The sequence below is a fragment of the Mesocricetus auratus genome, unplaced genomic scaffold (assembly GCF_017639785.1).
Source record: "Mesocricetus auratus isolate SY011 unplaced genomic scaffold, BCM_Maur_2.0 Super-Scaffold_100008, whole genome shotgun sequence".
Classification (NCBI taxonomy): domain Eukaryota; kingdom Metazoa; phylum Chordata; class Mammalia; order Rodentia; family Cricetidae; genus Mesocricetus; species Mesocricetus auratus.
In genome coordinates, this window is record NW_024429192.1 from 48,414,534 (window position 1) to 48,435,000 (window position 20,467).

Consider the following 20,467-nt stretch of genomic DNA (forward strand, 5'->3'; position numbering starts at 1 on the left):
CTTGAGGATAAAAGGTCAATAAATGTGTTGTTCTAGCTCTCTGGGTAATACTTTATGTGACTTTACTCATTCTTTTAAAGATAATAATTTATGTGCTATCCTTTGAAAATAAAAAGCCTAAAATAATTCTTAAAGAGAAAGAATTTGCAGTAGAAGATACTTCAGTATCTGAAACAAAGAGGGTTTATAGGGTCACAAGATTTAAAAATTATACTGGTTGTCTTTCTAATTTTAAATAGAGCAGGACCTTTTTATTTACCAGTCTATCATTTGGTAAATAATACAGGACAGTCTGAAGTAGTGTTCCTGTTCACAACAAAGGAGCATCAGTTTATACTTATTGAGTACCTACTGGGTTACTTAGAGGCACTATCAAAGTTCTTACATTTAGAGAATTTACTCATATCAGAAGGATTAGGCAAAACTACAGTAATGTGAAGTTAGCCTCAAGTTTCATTAAAGAAGTACACAGATGTTGCTGGTGAGGGAACTTAGAAAATGGACTGTTGTCTTTCATTTCATGGAACACATGAAGAGCCATGGTTTCATAAAGGAGGTGCCTGTAAGGAAGATCTTATCTGACAGATGGAAATAAAGATACAGATGTAGACAAGGAAATTGTCTTGAAGAAAAGATTGTTGATCAAAACTGCAACATTCAGGGGTGGTGAGATTGCTCCATGGATAAAGGTACTGAGGACCTGAATTTGATCCCTGGGACATGACATACACATACATGTACAAACACACACATGCACAGAATAAACAAATAAATGTAACTAAAAATTTTAAGTAGTAATCCAGATGAACATGCTTTCATGAACATCAGGATAACGTGTCAGTTTCTACTTTTACAAATGGTTGAAGTAGAAGTTACCAATTATCATGTAGTATTCAATAAAATTACATGGCTCACTTTAAGACACATTCTCCTTAAGTCAGAAAGCATGTGAGGAGATGTGGAGCTATGAATAGATGCACCTTGACTGTGACCTAGACACTCCTGTAAACTTGTCCATATGGCCCTCAAGGAAATAAATCTCCCAAACAATTTATTGTTTAGGAACACTTTTAATTCTATAAATAACCTCATCTTCAGCTAAAAATAAAGAGTTTCTAGATATCCAGGCATCCAGACACTTCACACTGCTTTACTGTGTTTCTTAGTATTGTCTCTGTTCAAAGTTCTCTGGGAATTCTTAGCAGGAGAAATGACATTTAGGGTTTAGAACAGTGCAAAAAAGAACTAGACAACAGTGTCTTCTGAAAACTTTTTTGCCTGACTTTTCTTATTTTTTCTTCCTTCATTCATTCAGCAACCAGTCCTACTTCACAACCACTAAGAGGCAAATTACAAGAACTCAGTAAATCTTCCCAGATTTCTTTCCTTCCTTCCTTCCTTCCTTCCTTCCTTCCTTCCTTCCTTCCTTCCTTCCTTCCTTCCTTCCTTCTTTCTTTCTTTCTTTCTTTCTTTCGTTCTTTCTTTCTTTCTTTCTTTCTTTCGACTTCTCTATGGTCCTAGCTGTTTGTCTACTCAGGTCTTACAGGTTGTATACCAGGAAGTTTTGACTAGGACTTTTGTGGACATTTTTTTGTCTTATAAATAAAACATGGTTATATTTGAAAGAAGGAAGGTCTATACTTCTTAGTTCCATGACACCATCAGCAATACATTTGTCCAGAAAGGATTAATATAATGTACAAGTTCTGAATTGTCTAGATGGGAAGAGGAAGGAGAATGTAACTCATTCACTTTTTTGGGAGGTTCTGCAAAAAGCTTCCCTATTCACACAGTGTGACAATTCATCTTCCTTATTCCCATACAAAACAAATCACCCAAAACACCTCCCAAAAGGGTTAAGTCTTCCCATTAGAAACACAGAGATGAGCTTGTGACTCAAGCACTAGAATCTCCTGGCAAACTATAGCACTTTATATATCAGTTCCCAAGGAAATACTGAGGTAGTCATAGCTTCAGGTATGTTTTTATCTTTGTCAGCTTCACTAGTATTTGAGGATGAGGGTCACAGTTAGTTTATCCCTTTTGGTTAGAAAGCCTTTACAGATGAAGCTATCATTTTCATTATTCTTCCTCTCTCACTAGAGTGTCTTTCTAAAGCCAACCAAGGACCACTTTAGTGAAATATTAAAGACAAGGGATGCCTGAAATCATTAAAAGAAGCAAAGCTTTCCCTCAGCACATGTCCTTTTCTCTGCAAGGAGATGAAGTAATACATAATCTCCTTCCTATGCTGCTACCCACAAGGGCAATTTGGAGGGGAGGACGAGCTGCATTTCTGAGAGTGAAATCCCACTGCATACACAGGATAGATTCAGAAGGGCGTGTCTTCAACATTCGCATTTCACAATTGGTCTCTTTGCTCAGAATAACACTATGGCACAACAAGATGCTCCATCTTCAAAGTAAGACTAAAAGTTACTTCCACATTGGTAGAATGTCTGATGAAGAAAAGGGCAGATGAAAGAAGGAGGTTCCGCTGGTAAGAGGTGATGTATATGAAGGAAAGGCAAACCTTTTTGCTGCTTCTCATGTGGTTTGCTCACGTATCTCTTTTTGATCATTTCCCTGGAGTATCTACAATAGGATGTGTCATCTGGACAGACAGCCAATTTGCTTATATAGATTAATTAAATAGCTTCTAGTACCAGTAGACCTCTGCATCTTTTTGATATTCCAATAATCATTTCAAATAGAGGCAGTTACAATGAGCTCCCTTGTAGGACGGGGAGTTTGCACTTGCCAAAGCAACTAGTTTCCATGTAAACTAGAAACTAGTCACCATACCCTCTCAAGACCCAGTGGCAGCTTTGCCTCAGAGTTTATGTTGAAACATACATTCTTATGAAATATTTCTCACTGTTTTCAGCGTCAATTTAAAAGAAGCAAACACTAGTTTCTAGTTTCAGCTTAAAAAAAACAGAGAGAAGGGAGAACAGAAAAAGCAGAATTGAAAAGGCCTGAATTTCCTCATGTTATTTAAGAGGTAGTTGTGGACCAGCAGGACGGTACAGTGGCTGAAGATGATTGCTGTCAAGCCTGATGACTGGGTTGGATCCTTGGGACCCATAAGATGAAAAGAGAGAAAGGGCTCCCAAAAGTTGTTCTGTAACACTCATCCTTGTCATCACACACACACATACACACACACACACACACACACACACACACAGAGCAAATAAATTAATAAAATGTAAAAAATTTAAATGAAATTATATTTGTAATTTCCTCGACAAAAACCTAGTAATTAACAGATCTGCCACTGAAGGCTATTCCTGGATTTCATCATTGTACATTTCCCCTAAAATCTCTCACATAACTAAAGGGCCTTGAGAGAAGAAAATGAACTTGACAGTAACAGTGCAACCCAAACTGATCCTGATTCTTCTGGTCACTTTTGAATTCATTGCAGATGGTATGAATAGGGTGCTTACTGGTCAGCAGGTAATAAGTCCCATTGTAGATAATGGTGATGGACAGAATCTCATGCTTGCTGATATCCTCACATCTCAGCATTTATGCATGGCTATCACCAATAGCTTTGCAGCACACACAATACCATGACAAGGAACAAAATCCAGCCTGTTTCCCCACAGGATTTATGCCTGCAACATCTGGATCTTGCAAACTCACATGAGAGTTGCCCTGGCTGCAATCCTCATTGTCCATATATACAGACAGTCGAAAATGTGATCTAATGTCTCTTGCTCTAAAAGGAAAGTGTAATCTGTTTAAATATCCAAACACTTCTCTTCCCAGGTAACACCATTCATCACAACTGTCAGTGCTTCTGTGGAAGAGTAATGACCCTCAGGCATGGGATAATGCTCTGTAGGGGACTTGTGAATGCCACTGCCAAGCATGGAAACAGATCGGTTTTCAGTGAGGTGGGTATGCCCATCATGAAAGACCTGCATTTACTGACTGTTTACAAGTGGCTGTTTACCCAGCTCACAATAAAGCCTAAGTTAGGCAGCCACAGACCCTGCTGACTTTAATTGTCCCAAGCATGTTAGCATTACATTTGGACCTGTTGGTGAGAAGGGTTCAGGCAGCTTGAAACTGGAAGCTGGATCATAGTCATTCAAAGTTACACTGAAGATAGTAGAGGTATTGCTGCCTTTCATTCCCCATTCTTTTTAAAATCCTATCAATGGAAGTTACAATATCCAACACCCAACATAAGCACATATAAAGAGATGAAAATAACACCTAAGTAGTGAAATGGGAACTACTTATTTCTCTCCTGGAGCCTCCCTTCATTACCAGGTTTGTTCATATTTACTTTCTACTAAATAGGATAGAGTGTGGCACAGACTCACAATTTTCAAGTATTTCTTTATTTAATCAGTTTTGACTTTTTCTTTTAAATCCTCCCCAATCTCATTTGTTGTCAAATGTCCTCCACAAAGGATCCCATGTACTCGGTAGATTGTTCAAATTTTGCTCGATCTCTGTGACAGTTCCATCCCAAACACCACCCAGTGTCTCTCAGAACTTCCAGCAATGGGATCATCTTCCTAAATTTCATGTTTCTATAGTTATTTTCTAATAATTTTGTTTTTGTCAATAACTGGGTATTAAACATGAAATGACTAAATTATTTTTTGAAAATCCTGTTACTCCTTTAATCACATTTTTAATGCTTTTCTCTTTTACGAGTGTAGTGATAATACATACCACAGAGAAACTAAAAAGGACACTTTAGGACATGGCATCTAAACAGCTGTTGGTTCTGTTGTGGAAATTGTCTTTAAATCTGATATATAAATGAAGGAAATGAAATGTCTTAGAGTGATTCATTTCATTTCAACAAAATTTACTAATGAATGACCCTTATTATTACAGTTAGGAAAGACTTTTCCATTTAGAAATCGTCTATGCTTTTGTCAGTTCAGGGTTGTGCCCAACTTAGCTTTAGTTTAGTGGCCACAATATTCTGATTATTTATACCTTTAATGATGAAATTAGACACTTTCCTGGGAATAAAAACCTCATAATTGGATAGATCCTAATAATTAATGAATGCACTAATGAGATAATGAGATTGAAAGCTCTCAGTACACTGGTATGGAGGAAGAAATCTTTTTGAGGATTAGGAATGTTCTAAAAGACAATAAAAAATATCAGATAGTGAAACTGAACAAAATGACCTTTGATGTAAAGTATCAGCTAGAAATGTCAATTCAATTCAGGGCTGGATACAAAGAGACATTGTGTCTTTGAGCACAGAGATATTAAGTCACCTGATAATACTCTCTGAAAGAATGCATTATGCTTTAGACACTTTTATTACCCTAAAGATGTAGACAAATCAGGAGAGAGTAACCACGAGTTTATTAGGAATTTTCCGATGAACTAGTCTGAAGTGTACTGTTTTTAAAGAGTTCTTGTATTCTCTCTTCAGCTTTGACATGATTTCATGTGGGAATAGTCATTCTTGAACTTTAGGTAGGATAACTTATATTCTGCTCCCCAGAGAAAGGGCAGTTTGGGAACTAAATGAAGGAAGAGTGTTTTAAATATTAGAAGAACCCAAGGAAGCTGGAGAATAGGGGATTCTGTTAGAGGACTTTCCAACATTGATTACCACCCCCCACTAACCGGTTGTTAAACCTTCATTTAAATTAAGCCGAGTGTATTAGGTATTTGTATTGTACTTTTCATATACAGTAGCTAGTGGTTTTGATCTGTAGAATAAGGCTAATCCATGACAGTACCCTGCTATGTTCATGTTTCCCTGGGAGTAGAGTTCACAAGGTAATTCTAGGCACTCTGACAACAAAATACAACATCACTTTAAGTCTGTTATTCTTAGCTCTAACAAAGCTTCTCATCTCTTTGAAGATACCAACCCTGGCATGGCAACATGCTATCTCAGGAATGTCGTTTGGAAAAGGCTCCAAGTAATTTTCTCTTGAATGATACTCTATATTACCATATAGAATTGTATACATTGCCAACATGTATTATTTATGAATGATCACTGAGAAGTGTTTAATATGATTTTTTAGTTTATTAGTGAAAATAAATTGTTCATAATTAGCAATAAATCACTGGTTACATGCAGGTCATTATTCCTGGATGTATTTATTATGACTTTTCTTTCATTAAAGTATTTTAAAAAGTTGAAAAGACAAATTGAACTAGACTTGCTTCAAGCAGTATTAGTGACTAACAAAAGGACCCAAAATATTGAAGCAATACGTAATCCTAGACTTAAACATCTTTTAATTCTACTTGAAAACACCTGTGAAAACAACAGAAGTCCTTTTACTCCTGAAGTTCATTCAAATCACATTGTATATTCCCACCATTCACTGTGGTAGTCTTTTCTGTGGACTACTTGAGGGTTGGCGAAGGAACAGGTCATTGAAACCCATGTCTTAAAATGATAGAAAAGTAGTCTAAATGACTTGTTATTTTGGCTAGTGAGCCTTAGTAAAATTGGCCTGCAGCCTCAGTAATTCGCTCACTTATTGAGGTTTTGGATTCCCAATGACTTTCTCAGTTATTTTAACAACCCACCTCCCCCAAAATAGCACAGATTCAATGGAAACATCATTGGACTGTGCACACACTTCCTTTTCCTTTCAGGAAGAACATTTTAAGGTACAAACACAAACCTTTGCATGACAAAACAGACAGGGAATACTACCCTTCATAAACCAGTATTTTTTTTTGTTTTTTTTTTTGGCTGCTCAAACTAAGAATCCCAAATTCTCCATAAGGTAACATATTACACTTCCATGAGATGGCTTGCTATCTTCAGTTTTAACTTAAAAAATAAAACATAATAAGACAAATAAACAGAAACAATAAAACCCAAACTATTATTTGGGATTGATTCTCTACTCCCTGATCTCTATATAACAACTACTATGTTTTCAAGTATGAAATCATATTCTCCTACATCCCATTACAGCTAGAAATTCAAAATTCATCTCAAGACACCTGCATACACTGCTGGCTGACTCCTCTTCTGACCACATCTCTAACTTACTTCTCATTCAATGACCTTTCATAACTCACATGCCTGGCTTATTTGAATCTGTATTTTCTACTTTCAGTTTTTTTCTGAAATAGTTCCCCTTCATATAGATATTTCTGGCATGATTCAACCATCAACTGAGTGATGTCTCTTTATGTGCCATCTCTCTTAGTCTACACTTTTACTTTCTTCATTTCACTCTTTAGGCTGAACATGTTGCCTATTTCCTCTAATTAGAATGTTCCAGAAGGAAAGAAGACCTGCAAGTCCTGTTTACTAATACATTATCATTGTCTATAATAGAATAGTCAGAGCTCAATAAATATTTGATGAATGAATGAATGACTAAATGATGTGAACCAAGGGAAACAGCAGCACCTTTGCCCTCATGGGTCTTCAAACACACCTTTAAATGCTTTAAAAGAACAAAGGTGCTTTCCTTACATTAGCATCAAAAGTGCTTATTTTAGTAATTAAAAGCCAGGACCTCAGTGCATATTAATGGCTGGTCTAATTTCTCAAGTTAAATAAATCTTACATAATTCTAGTCTCAAATTCTACAAGTCTAGTCACTCCTGTAGTGTTTTTGTGGCTCACAACTGCAAACCATTGATAATTAATTGGAACCCATGGGTATGTGGGTTTGAGGATGTGACTCACTCTTTTAGCAGAGGGTCAACTGGTTTCTTCAGATGATCAACAGAAATCCTTAATTAGAAGAGGGTAGGAAACTCTATAAACAACGCCATTGAAAAACTAATTGTTTTTAGTTCTTCCTGAGATGCTCATACTTCTGCTCTGCTGTGGTAGAGGGTGGGGCTAAACTTGCTCTTGATTTTACTGCACTGGTTTTCTTGATCATTACCACAGGTGCTATCTCCAAATGATGCCAAAAAGAAATCCTGGAAATGGTCCCCAGTAGAGGAAATTCAGAGCTTTGTTGTTTTTCTCACACCAAGTTATACTTTTAACTAAAGATATTTCAAGTCTATAAAGCAGGTTCATGAGACTGCATTAGTTTCTTCTTGCTACTACAATGAATATCACAGACTTAATGTCTTAAAAATATAGATTTGAAAAAAATAAAAAACAGATTTTTTTCAGTTATATGTGCAGTGCAGCTCATTGGATTAAACTCTTGCCTAGCCTGCATAGGACATTGTGTTCCATCCCCAGCATCACAAATACACAAAATAAATAAAAATCCCCCAAATAAACTTGTCACCACACTGGAGGTTAGAAGTATTGCAATCATGACCATGTAACCAGCCCTTATTCTTTCTGGAGGACCTTGCAGGAGAATGGTTTTCTTTGACTTTGCACATTCCAAAGGCTGCCTATGTACTTTGACTTTCCAGGTTCTAAAGATTGCCCACACTTCTTTGCTTAAGGCTCCTTTCTGTGTCTTCAAAACCAGCAGTGTATCCTCCTTGACCCCTGCCTCTCTTTAATGTGACACTTGTGCCTCACTCTTTTTAAGGACCTCTGTGACTATGTTAAGCTTACCCAGATAATCTCAGATAATTTTCACATCTTTAGTCATATCTGCACAATGTTCCTTAGTCATGTCAGACAACATGTTCATAGGTTCTCAAGACTAGGACATACATTAATCTCCAACAGGAATGAAAATATTCTAGGTACCCAAATCTCAAACAACAAAGTAGATAATATCTTATTGTTTCTTTACGTTCATAGCATGGTAAACTACACAGATATTTTAATGTGTCCTCAAAGCATTTAAAGAGATAGTTAACTTACAACTCACTAGCCACTCTCCTGGCACAAGAACGTGGGAATCTTTTAGCTTTGGTTTGTATAGCCCTCTTTTATCCTTTTACCTAGTTTTAGCTAATCCTATTTATATTTAAACACAGCCTTCTTGCAGAATTCACAGTTTTCTCCACAAAGAATGAATATGGTAAGTGATTTATATACCTTCATCTACCAATTCTAGGAGCTAGACTCACATCTGTAGCCATGGGCAGGAAAGAGTGCCAGTATTTTTCCAACATACCTTTCTTGAGTTTTTCCTTCAGTCACAATACACAAGCTATCTCAACAAGCCACCTAGATTGCAGATGCTGATGCAAACATACACCATGAGATGTTCCCCTGCTTAGTATCTGACTTGCCTCCTGTCTCCTCTCACCTGATCCCTTCTCTGGCTTCCATCTCCCCTGCACTGTTTGTAGAGAACACAAGGCCTTAAGCATGTGTGTTTTCATCAGCACAGGCCCATCATAACTGCACACCATCCTTGTCCTGCTGGAAACTGTTCAGCATCCAGAGGGCCATCTTTATGCTGATAACACTAAAATATAAAATAATGCCAACAGCTGGTGCTACAAATGGCTTTTAAAAACGATGTTCATTCACTAAAATTCCTCTTGCTACTTTTGACATGAAACACGCAGTCTCTAATTATTCTGATCAAGACGGTGAAATACAAAAACAAACTTTAATTGTGTTTAACAGATATTTAATCAGGACTCACTGAACTACAGATTAAAGCTGAGATTCATAAACCATAATTACCCGATTGTCGCAATCTTTTGGTCCACATTCTCCTTCCGTCTGGGCGTCTGGCACCTTGCCCCGAATTTCTTTTACTGTCTTCTCAGCTTCGTTACTGTTCATGTTTTCCAGCAGAGATTTAGCACAGATTACAAAATATCTGTTCTTGGCAACTTTCTTCATTAGCTTTTTTTCCCTTTGCAAAAAAGTTTATTTTTTTTCTACCAGAGTAGCTGGAACAGGCATACGTTTAGGGTGCTTTGATGACACAAACTAATTATATAGTTATCAGGAGATAATGCGGTAGTGGTAACTAGTGTTACTATAGTCATCACGTAGGTATCATGCAATTTCACCAGTAAACCATGCGGTGTGTCCCAGTCACCATGTAATTACCTCATGTCACTGGAGCATTGTTTTATGGAAAATGCTTATCTCTCACCCTAACAAAACCCTTTCTGCCACGTTTGGAAAAAAAATAAAAGTAGAATTCTTAGTTCTCATTTTCAGTTCTGTTCATTCTCATTAAGATATTGTCATGTGAATTTAGAAAACACCTGTCTTTCCTGGAAATTTGCTCTTGCATGGAGCCAATGAAGCAATTGCTATCCTTTGCTTGGTTCTTGACAGGTAAGAGATGTGATTACCAATAATCTATTTTCACTTTTTTTTTAAGTAAGGAAACAAGCAAACTCCCATTGCCACCCCTGCAGAGCCACCCTATTTACTTAGGATTTGTTTGGTCTGGCACTTCCCCCTACTCTTTCCTTTCAAATCTCAGTCACTCACATTTGGTTTTCCTAGAATTATGGTGTAAATCATTCTTAACAAGCTAGTCTGAAACTTCTCGGTAGAAACTCACTCTGCAGAAACACGGAAAGCTACCGTGATTGAAATACAGAACTGCAAACTTGAAACCCTTCCTCCCCCAGTTCTTCTGGGCTAGTCTTCAGGACATGCAGAGTTTCCCTTGCTGTGTGGTGACCCTTGTGTCACTCGGTTTGGATAACATCACAGACCAAGGCAAGAGGATAAAGAGAAGGCACTGACGAAAGAAGAAGTAGGTGGTTGCTTTATTCCCCCTGAGAGGCACGCAGTCCTGTGAAGCAGGGACAGTAGTTACCACTTATTTAGCTCTGGCTGATGGCTTGAAGTCTGACCTTATGAAGACCTTTCATAGGACATTCCACCTGAGAGTTCCAGCTTAAAACAGGATGCAGTGGCTTCCTTTGCAGCACAACTTGAAAGCTAGTTTCAATTCTGCTTTTATTAGCCACCTCCCAGTTTGAGAGCTACCCAACTCAATTGCACACTTAGCTCAACTTGGGATAAAAATCACCTTCAGATTTAGAAGGGCCAGAAAAATTGCTATCCTGTCCTAGAGTATTGTTCTTCAATCACACAATCCCTCTAAATACAGTTGACAGCCTTTGAGATGCAAAATGCATCACTTTAATGTAGTAGAGGTCCCCTTCATTGCATTGCCAAATCTATTTAGCAGAATCTTCTTGGAATAATCTGTCCCTAGACCTGAGGATGCGCAGTGATTTTAAGCATTTTAAGCTAACGATAATGGTTAGTGGTGAGAACAGATGTACCTGGCTGTGATGTGATCTATTCCAGTAGGCTTTTATGAGCTGTTCATTCCTATTGACTTAGCAGTTTATGTCTCTGCTTTTGCCTGGTGTGATGGTTGCATAGGGGTGTCGTGTGTGTGTTTTCCTGATGTGTGATGGCTGCACAGGGGGCTATGTGTATTTTCTCCGTGCAATGGCTACACAGGGTGTTGAGTGTGTGTGCTTGCCTGGAGTTATAGCTGCATATGTTATTGTGTAACTCTCCTCCTTGCCATTTGATGCTTGCTCACAGGGACCTATGTGCATCTTTTTCTTAGTGCAATGGTTGCATTTGTTGCTGTGATAATGATGGGCATTTCCAGCAGTTATCTATCTACAGGGTCCTGGGGAAAAACTGCAATAAAATCAATAAACAGTGCTAGACAGGCCCTTGTAAACATGAAATGACACCCATGCATAGCCTTTTCTGACTATTGCATGTTAAAACCCAAGTGCTGCTACCTTATTGGCATTAGGATAAAATTTCTATGGTTTCTCAATCTCTTCCCTATATTGCAATCATTTTAGAGAGGCTGAGATTACTGCTGGTTAGAGGGCTTTTCCACAATAATCTGTCGAATAGCATTTTCACCACATTGCCCTACACATCACCTCTTAAACTCCACCCTGACTTGCTCTGGTATAATAGCTTATATGCTGAAAGTGAATATGCCTTTCATTTATTCCTGCAGTCTCACCAAGCCTTCCCCCCATGTCCTACATCACACACACACACACACACACACACACACACACACACACACACACACAGAGTCCTCCCTTACCCTCCCTAATCTCTATATCCCTCCTGTGTTCACCAAATGGAACTGACAAAGTAAAGAACCAATGAGGTTAAAGTCTTTTGAAACCCCTGGAATACAGATGAGCTGGGAGGCATCTGGAAACAAAACCAGACACTTAAAATCAAAGAGACAAGTAAATTACTATCCTAATCTAGGAAGAACAACTAAAGGTGTCAGTGGGGTTCCATTGATAGTACTTGGCCCTGGGCCAGAATGCCAAGGGTTCAAACTCCATCCCAGCTTTGGGCTCAGGCCCAACACTTGCCACTGCAGGGCTCAGCAGCATGCTCAGCAGTGTTAAAGGGCTCAGCCTTCTGCAGAGAGGTTAAGTCCAAGCCCTCCCTGCCTGGCTGCCACTGCATCCTGGAAGGATACAGAGATCATTCTAGCTTCTTCTCTAGTGCCTTTCTCCCCAGACAGGTCAGGCTGTGGAACAGTTAGCACTTCACAGCAACACTGTAACACCAGCATTACATAATCAGTGAAATGTTCCTTTTCTGATGAGGCTGTTTGAAGGACGAAAATATGTGCAAGACAATCCAACTGTCCCCCCACCCCCACCCCACCCTGCATCCCACTGCAACCCCCCCCCCAGAAGAGCCAAGAAAAAGAAAAAAACCTGGTGTCTGTCTTAAAGATTCTTCCATCAATGCAAAAAGCTAAGTTTGGAAACCTAAAACCATGTGTCTAAAAGAAAGGAAATGTTTTCATTGGAACAGCTTACATGTCTGGTACACTTGCATAAAAACTATTGCATAGCATTTTAGAGCTAAAATTGCTATAAAATGCTTAATACAGTAAGAATAATTATGAGATTTTGCATGCACAGCTGGTATACAAGTAAAGTCTAAGGCACAGATTCAGTGGCGCATGGGAAGTCGCTTATAAAAATCCCTGGTGTGCCAGTTCTCACCATCAACAGCCCATCAACGCTACCCCACCTCCCTCTACCCCACCTCCCTCAACTCTTTGGGTGGGAGGGAAGCTGTTTACCTACCAAACACTGTGTTTCTCTTCTCACGGATGTCATTAATACTCGATTCAAGGAATTCTTGAAATAGCTTGACAGTAGTAGTATTATAACAGGACACGACAATGTGGGCACAGAACTCCACTGAGCAAAGGAGTTACAAACAGAGAAAAGAATGCACGGAAGACCAAATCGCTGTCTCCTTGTAACACACCACTGCTCCACCTGTCCCCTTGTTTCCTTCTTGTCCTTCCTGCTTTTCTAAGGTGCAGGTCCTCAGGGCACCTGCAGGGGTTTCTAGTCCCCACTGCCACATTCCACCCAACCTTGCCTTCCCTGGTATAATGTCTTGAGAACAGCGCTCTCCTTTCAGTGTTCCTTCAAATGATAAATGTTCTTTGTTCTCCATCTCCTCTAATTCCATCTACTACTCACTGGGAAAGGACCTGCAGTAACTTGTATCAGTTGTTAACTATTAATGATAACCCAATATTCTTTAATGTTTAATGAGTAACTCTGAATTTAAGAGTGAAAACATCTCTTTGTTGTAACCTTTTAGGCTGCATGGAGGATGCCACAATACATGAGGAGATTCTAATCGGAGATACTGCTGGGTGCCTGCTTGTACGGCTTTGCTCACAGGAGCAACCGCCATTGTGGGCATATGGAACCCACCAGGAGGCAGGCAGCTGGGAACATAAATGTAGCATGGTACATTTTAAAATGAACTGGACCAGAATCAGGAAACTCAAGTCTAAGTACCAACAAACTTAGCCACCCAGTGTTTTGGCATCACTCAGTTTGTTCAGCTGGGAAATGAGAGGCCCTGGGATTAGAAAACCCAATGGCTTTTACTAGCTGATAGTCCATGGATCTCTCTGAGTAAAGGTCAGTTTTGTCTTCTGGCTTATCTACTTCCAACTAAGAACTAGTAGCTCTGAATAAGGATGGCTGTCCTCTTACCTAGGGCTAAGGTAAGAAGTACTGATGGCCACAGCCAAGTTCTGAGTACTCTGTAAGGATATGCATATAATAATGCTTATAGGAGCTTCTTTATGTTATGAAGATATTTTCTTAATATAATGTTCTCCTAATTCATTCAACAGACAACTAACATTTTCTATATTTGATGCAGGCTTAAACAGAGCACCATCTTTGTTTCCTAAGTAGAAAAAATTCCATTATTTTCTCTCTTTTTTTTTGAACTATATGGCATTAAAACTATAGTAGAAACCACACTTATCTGACCCAGCCCAAAGTACTGTTCATTCTCAACAAAACAATATAATAATAACTTGTATTGGTGAGGTTTATGCATTCAATAATATAAAGGATATTATTCAATAATGTTTTGGGATCCTTAATTTTCAACAAAGAAAACAATCTGGGAGTGAGCAGAGACAGTAACAAAACAAGCACTCCTTCTCCAGGAATACTGATAAATTCTTACCCTATTCTTACCCTAAATAGCCTCTGGAACATACAACACAGAGTAGTCTCATTTAGTCTCTATATCCTGAACTAATGACTGTCAGCTGTTAAGCATGCATTACACAGTATCACACGCTGCAACAACTCCAGTTACAGTCACTGTTACCCTCACTTTACAGGGGTGAAAACTGAGGCTAAGAGAGGTAAAATAACTCACCAAAGATGACTCTGTTTAAGCTGGGGCTTTAACTTACCTGTCTTTGCTTTTGCTAACCAGTTCCATAAATGTTTGATGGTTCCACAAATCAAACTTTATTTAAAAAATAAATAATATTGCTTGAATCCTTTTTTCAGCAAGCAAGGAAAGCAGCCTTTATACACTTTCTGCACATTCATTCACGGTGTTGCATACAATACAGTGAAAATGGGAGATGGTTAGATTTTGCTAAGCAGACCTGGCTTTCTTTTCATACTTACTTGCATTGAGATGAATAATTGAATTTGAGATTCTCACTCAATGTAAAAGAGCTATTTGCAACCTAAGTATTTGTTATTAATTGATCAGACATGGATAAGGTATATAATTACAGTTACATTTGTGAGGTATAATCTACATTGCTCTCCTGCATATTACTTGGTGCTGTTTTTCATTTTCTTCTCCTTTGGACTTTTTGTTTTGTTTTTATGAATTTAGTCACAGTTGGTTGTGTTTTGAACTTTGTAAAAATGTATTACTAAGGAAATTAAAAAAAGAAAAAGAAAATATTTTCAAAATGATGTAAAAATCAAATCTACCCCTCACTAATTTGATTTGTAGGAAATGGAGAACAAAGTATTGCAAGCAGAATGCTTTTAAATACACCCTAATTACTTCAATGTGCAAATGCATTGACTAGACCGAAGCATGCGTTTAACACTTTGCACTTCAATTGTGCTTATTCATCTCAGTTCTATAGATAGCAATTCCATAAAAAAAAACAAAAAACAGGAGATAGACTTTACTATAGCCAGCCTTCCCAGTTAGGAGGGAAACTATTGTTGTAAAGTTCAAGCAGTCCTCTCAAGTCAGCTCACTTTTGGACTAATGCAGATCATTAGTCCAAATAATACAAAATAACTGATAATTTGCCAGAGCCGCTCAGTTTTCTCAATTGACCCTGTCTTCCTATTCTTCTTTGCTGTCTTTAGTGGGGTGGAGTGGGAAGGTAGGGAGGGCAACAATGCTTCTCTAGCACAGCCACATAACAATGAGCAAGGCAAATTCTGAGGAAGATGCCACAGGGCTGGAGTTGATCTGTGATCAAAGCCAGGATGGAATTATGTATGATGCCATGGTTTCCTGGAACTTGGCTATTGACCATTTGGATCAGACCTGCTGAGGCAACATGTTACAAAGACACGTTTCATGGTCTTACCTTTGAGCAAACCAACTAATGTCTTTTGAGGCCAGAGGTGGGCACTTTACACAAGCTTTCCAAGTATCCTGCAACATACTAGCTTTTGCACTCTCCCCATGCCCAAGTGTGTCAGGTAAGAGTCCCAGTTGGTATGTTCAGACACTCAGTCCCAGTAGTCTAGATGCGTGTGCTAGTACGACATCCTGGCTGAGGGGCCAAGGGTTTGGCCAGGGATAAAGCATTTGATAAGCACTATTTCATCTGATATCCATAGTAACAGCTGTGAGATAGGATTATTACTGTTCCCCATCTCTCAGATGAGAAACTTGAGATTCACAGGTAGTTAGTAACTTACGGGCATCACAGCAATTAGAAAGTTGTGCTGCCCAGAAGTTATTATATTAAAATTATAAAAGCTCTTAAGAACTAAACTGCTTTAACTCACAAATTTGCAGGGAAAAAATGTTCTTTGAAGATGCTCACTTACAAAGATGTTCCTAACTTACTATCATCTAACTGAAAGCACCTGCCTAAGTGTTACTTAGGTTAGTCATGGTTCAAGGCTGTATACAGTGACTTTATCCTTAGGTTATTTATTAGCACTGAGATCATCAAGACTCCAATGTTCATCCTTCATCAGTCTACTCACTAGTCATGCAGTTTGTTAGAACCTGAGGTAACAAGCACGGTTTCTGCCTTCATTAGATTTACAGTTTTGAAAATGGGATGAGCTTGGTGGAAATGGTCCCGAGTCAACGCCAGGGGAGGCCTGAGGGAGAGAGTGGTTCATTTTCCTGGCAGAAATGAAGGAGGGTGAGGTCTGGAAACTTTTAGATATTTTAGTACTTTGCCATTGGCTAGTGTAAGGAATTCAGATTTTAAAGAAAATGGCATTTTACTTATACAATTTTGTTATAAAAGAGGCAGACTAAGCTACTTGTATATTTTCAACTGATATACTTTATCTGGTTCATTCTTTCCAACTGGGTTTCTTTTCCGACCAAATTTCTGGGTACAGAGCCAACTAAGTTGTTATGTTTATTCATTTTTACAGAGAGCAGCCGGCCGAGAGTCTATTCTTGAAGAGGGTGCCTAATAAATTTATCAGCAGTACTTTATTCCACCCAATAAAATTATTCTACAGTGACATATTGACTATCCTTTACTTCATTTTCATCTGTCTCAATTACTCAAAATGCTATTATTAGGTTAACACTTTTTTATATAATAAGAAATTTAGAAGTTATGGACAATTGGAGACACACTGGGTAATATAGGCTATGTAATTTCCTTTGTGCAAGAGAAGATAAAAAATTGGGCATATTGATGGCAGAAGTTACTGAGAACAATGAGGTTTTATAGAAAATTAAGTTTCTGAATGTCATGGTAGGGGCCCACAAGATGGGTCAGTTGATAAAGGTACATGTTATGAAGGTTGAGGACCCGAGTTTAAACCCCAGAACCCATATGGTATAAGGAGAGAAGAGACTCTTCACAATTGAATGTACTCCCTTTCATCCTAATCAGAGACTTTCATTTTGTAATTTGGGACAGACTATATATACAAGTTTGTCTCTTTAGGAGGGAGTATAAGGATTACCCCACTTTAAAAATCATTAAACCATCTTTAAGAACAATATTACTTATATCTATTTGATATGCAAACTGTATATAGACTTTCTATTACTTACATAATTCTTTATATTGTGACTATTTAAGGCTATGTTTCTCTTTTTCTTTCATATGCCATCATGATTAACACTTTGTGCATAGATCTGGGTCTGAGATTCTGTTTCCAACAGGGGGACAGACTGACAGAAGACTATTGGATCAGCAGAGGTATATCTGATGAAAGGTTCTTATCATTTGTCATATTATGTTATAGAACTTCCATCACTATTGCTCACTGTCACTATATAAACATCTGCTTTGCTACACACTTAGCAGCACTGAGATTTACTTTTAAAAAGAAATCATGCTAGTAAGTTCTCAAACTTTGTCTTTCTGACTAGATATCTGTACATTCATGTTCTTTGTTTTTTAAAATTGTTCTTAGCTGTTGTTTTTGGAACTAACAGGCATCCCAGTATTTTTATATCTTTTGCTTCTGCTTCAACATTGACTAATTTCACTGTGTGTGTTCTGAACTCTCCTAATATTACCTGGAACCATGGTAGAAAGCCTGAGAAGTCTGTGTTCTAGGTTTCTTCCTCTGTGCCTCATTCTGTACCCCAATGTACAAAAGCGCCTTTGAAAGTAATGCTGTCCCAATAAAGTACCTACAATAGCTCCCAGTTTTTCACTGGTTAAATGCGACAAGGAAGGTACATCATATTATTGGATATTTCCTCATGAGTCTCATTGACTAACTTACATTATTGCTAAGTGTAATCTAAATGAGGTTAAGTTTTTATATGTGGGTACTTCAATATATATGCACAGGCAGACACAAGACAAAATCCTAGAAAGTAACATTTTAGAGCCTTTTCCAACTCTCAACATTTGTCAAGAGATAATTACCCAAAGAGTTCAATGACTTACCCGTGGCCAGAGAGCTCAATGACAGAACTGAAACTAGAAAGAAAGTTTTCTGAGTTCCAATTCATTGACTTTTAGACAGTAACAAAAATTACTTTTATAATTTAAAGGATAGAAGCCATTAGGAAGGGAGTTTAATTTTTAATCTGTTGCTACATTTAAAAGATTGTTAAAAATCATGCCACATAGAAAGTTTGTGTGTTCTTATAACACAAATAATATGCACCTCTCATAAATCAACCAAATGTATTACTAAAATTTCTATGAAATTTACACATCAGCAAATGATCCAGGTCATACTTTGCTTTTTCCTTGCCCTCCTGCATTGTTTTAGGTAACCTGTTTTGCTATGACAAAAGCTAGGTACTTTTATTCTAGCATTTTGCACATTGTTATTAAGATTCTTGGTAATATCAATGAAAAAGCCCACTTTCTAAGAAGATTCATATATATGATATTATATGTATAATATATACAAACACATCATTTCTACTGAGTATATCTAGAGATTTTAAAGGCTTAGTCTTAAAAATAAACCATGAGAACCAATTTAAAATGCTTCCATTTAAATGGTAAACAACATGAACTATTTTGGAAGGTCACAGGCTAATAGCCATTTAATACGATACAATTACTGCCAGTTAATTACTATTTCACATTAAAGAAACCTGAACATAAGTTACTGACTTGAGAATAGAATTTGCCAACTTATATGTATTATTTGAGGGGAAAGAGTACAGGAGAAAGGGGCAAATATGTAAAGAGTTTATGAAGGGACAAAGTTGAAGGGGCACATGACCTTCTAGCCATTGCTTATACAAGAGTCAATCACAAAGCAAGCATTTGCTTAACAAAAGAAATAACAATAAAAGAGTATTCATTAATTATATGATGACAAAATGGTTTATAAAATTCAAGTTTTAAAGAAAAGAGTGAGCCTATAGCAAAGGAATAATCTAGAGATAACTAAACTTTTTTTCTTTCTTTCTGTGTTAACAGATAAATATAACAAACTCAACTCATTCAACACTCACTAAATATTAGGCATCTACCTTGTATAAGAAGCTTTCTACTACCCCAGATACATGATCTAATATTTTCTGATTATCCTCTCCAGTGATGCACTAATAAAAATTAATATTCTATACCTAATAGTGTACTACAGTAGCAGCAGAAGAGGAATGAGGAGAGAGCATCTGATTTCTCACTTGATGCAGTGCACAACTTCAATGCATTTGATAACTAAAATCTAGCCTTGGATTTTTAAAAGAAAAATAACAGTAATTGTTACTTGAACAATATATTATGTTCTAAAAATCAGAAAACAAATTAGTTATAGTTCAAAGGAGAAAGATAGCAGGAAGGAGAGAGAGAGAGAGAATAAACCAAGGAACCATTAAAGCACAGAGGAACAGAAATATGAAGCAAACTTTGTGAGGTAAGACCAGATATATTCTTTACAAAACTAGAAATTACTTATTTCAGGCTATTTATTAAAACAAATATTCAGGCCGGGCGGTGGTGGCGCATGCCTTTAATCCCAGCACTCGGGAGGCAGAGGCCAGGCTGGACCGATAGCCTCCAAAACAATACAGAGAAACCCTGTCTCGAAAAACCAAAAACCAAAAAAAAAAAAAAATTCAAAATTTAAAAACAAAATCTTCATAAGGATACTTGTTTTATAGCAGGGAAATCAGGATTCAACTATTAATGTTTACTAGTTAAATTTTTTTCTCAAATTTATTTAGCCTATTTATCTCAATTTTCTACTGTACAGAATGAAAATGATAACAGAGAATCAAATATGACTACATGCTAAGTACAACTTACATAAAATAATAATTGGAATTTACATTATCTTATTAAATGATACGTATAATAAAGAGGTGAGACCCTGTCTCATAAATAAGGTGGAGAACAATGGAAGCAGGTGCTTGCTGTTACCTCAGGCCTCTGCATACACATACCACCACACCTGAACATGTGAGCACACATATATAAAAGGTGCTTAGTTTGAAAATGAAATTTTATGATACAGTACTTGGCATGTATGAAGCTCTTGGCTCTATCCATAGTACTTCAAATAAATAAGCACATATGTAAGTAAGCTCATAAAATAATGATAAAATAACATTATAAATATATGAAATATAAATTAATTACATATTTATATACATCAAAGTGGT

The 20,467-nt window shown here is 37.4% G+C and overlaps 1 protein-coding gene across 10 annotated transcripts in view; it reads right to left on the reverse strand.

Moving 5' to 3' along the window:
• The window catches only part of Zbtb20 (zinc finger and BTB domain containing 20), a 730,935-nt gene that overhangs the window by 220,993 nt on the left and 489,475 nt on the right, over window positions 1-20,467 (reverse strand). For 2 of the 10 annotated variants that reach the window (XM_040750803.1, XM_040750802.1), the window contains exon 6: window positions 18,285-18,317. The exons of the other annotated variants lie outside the window; for them this stretch is intronic. The gene's annotated coding sequence lies outside the window, so the exon portion shown is untranslated. The remainder of the gene's footprint in view (window positions 1-18,284; window positions 18,318-20,467) is intronic. 10 annotated transcript variants of the gene reach the window in all.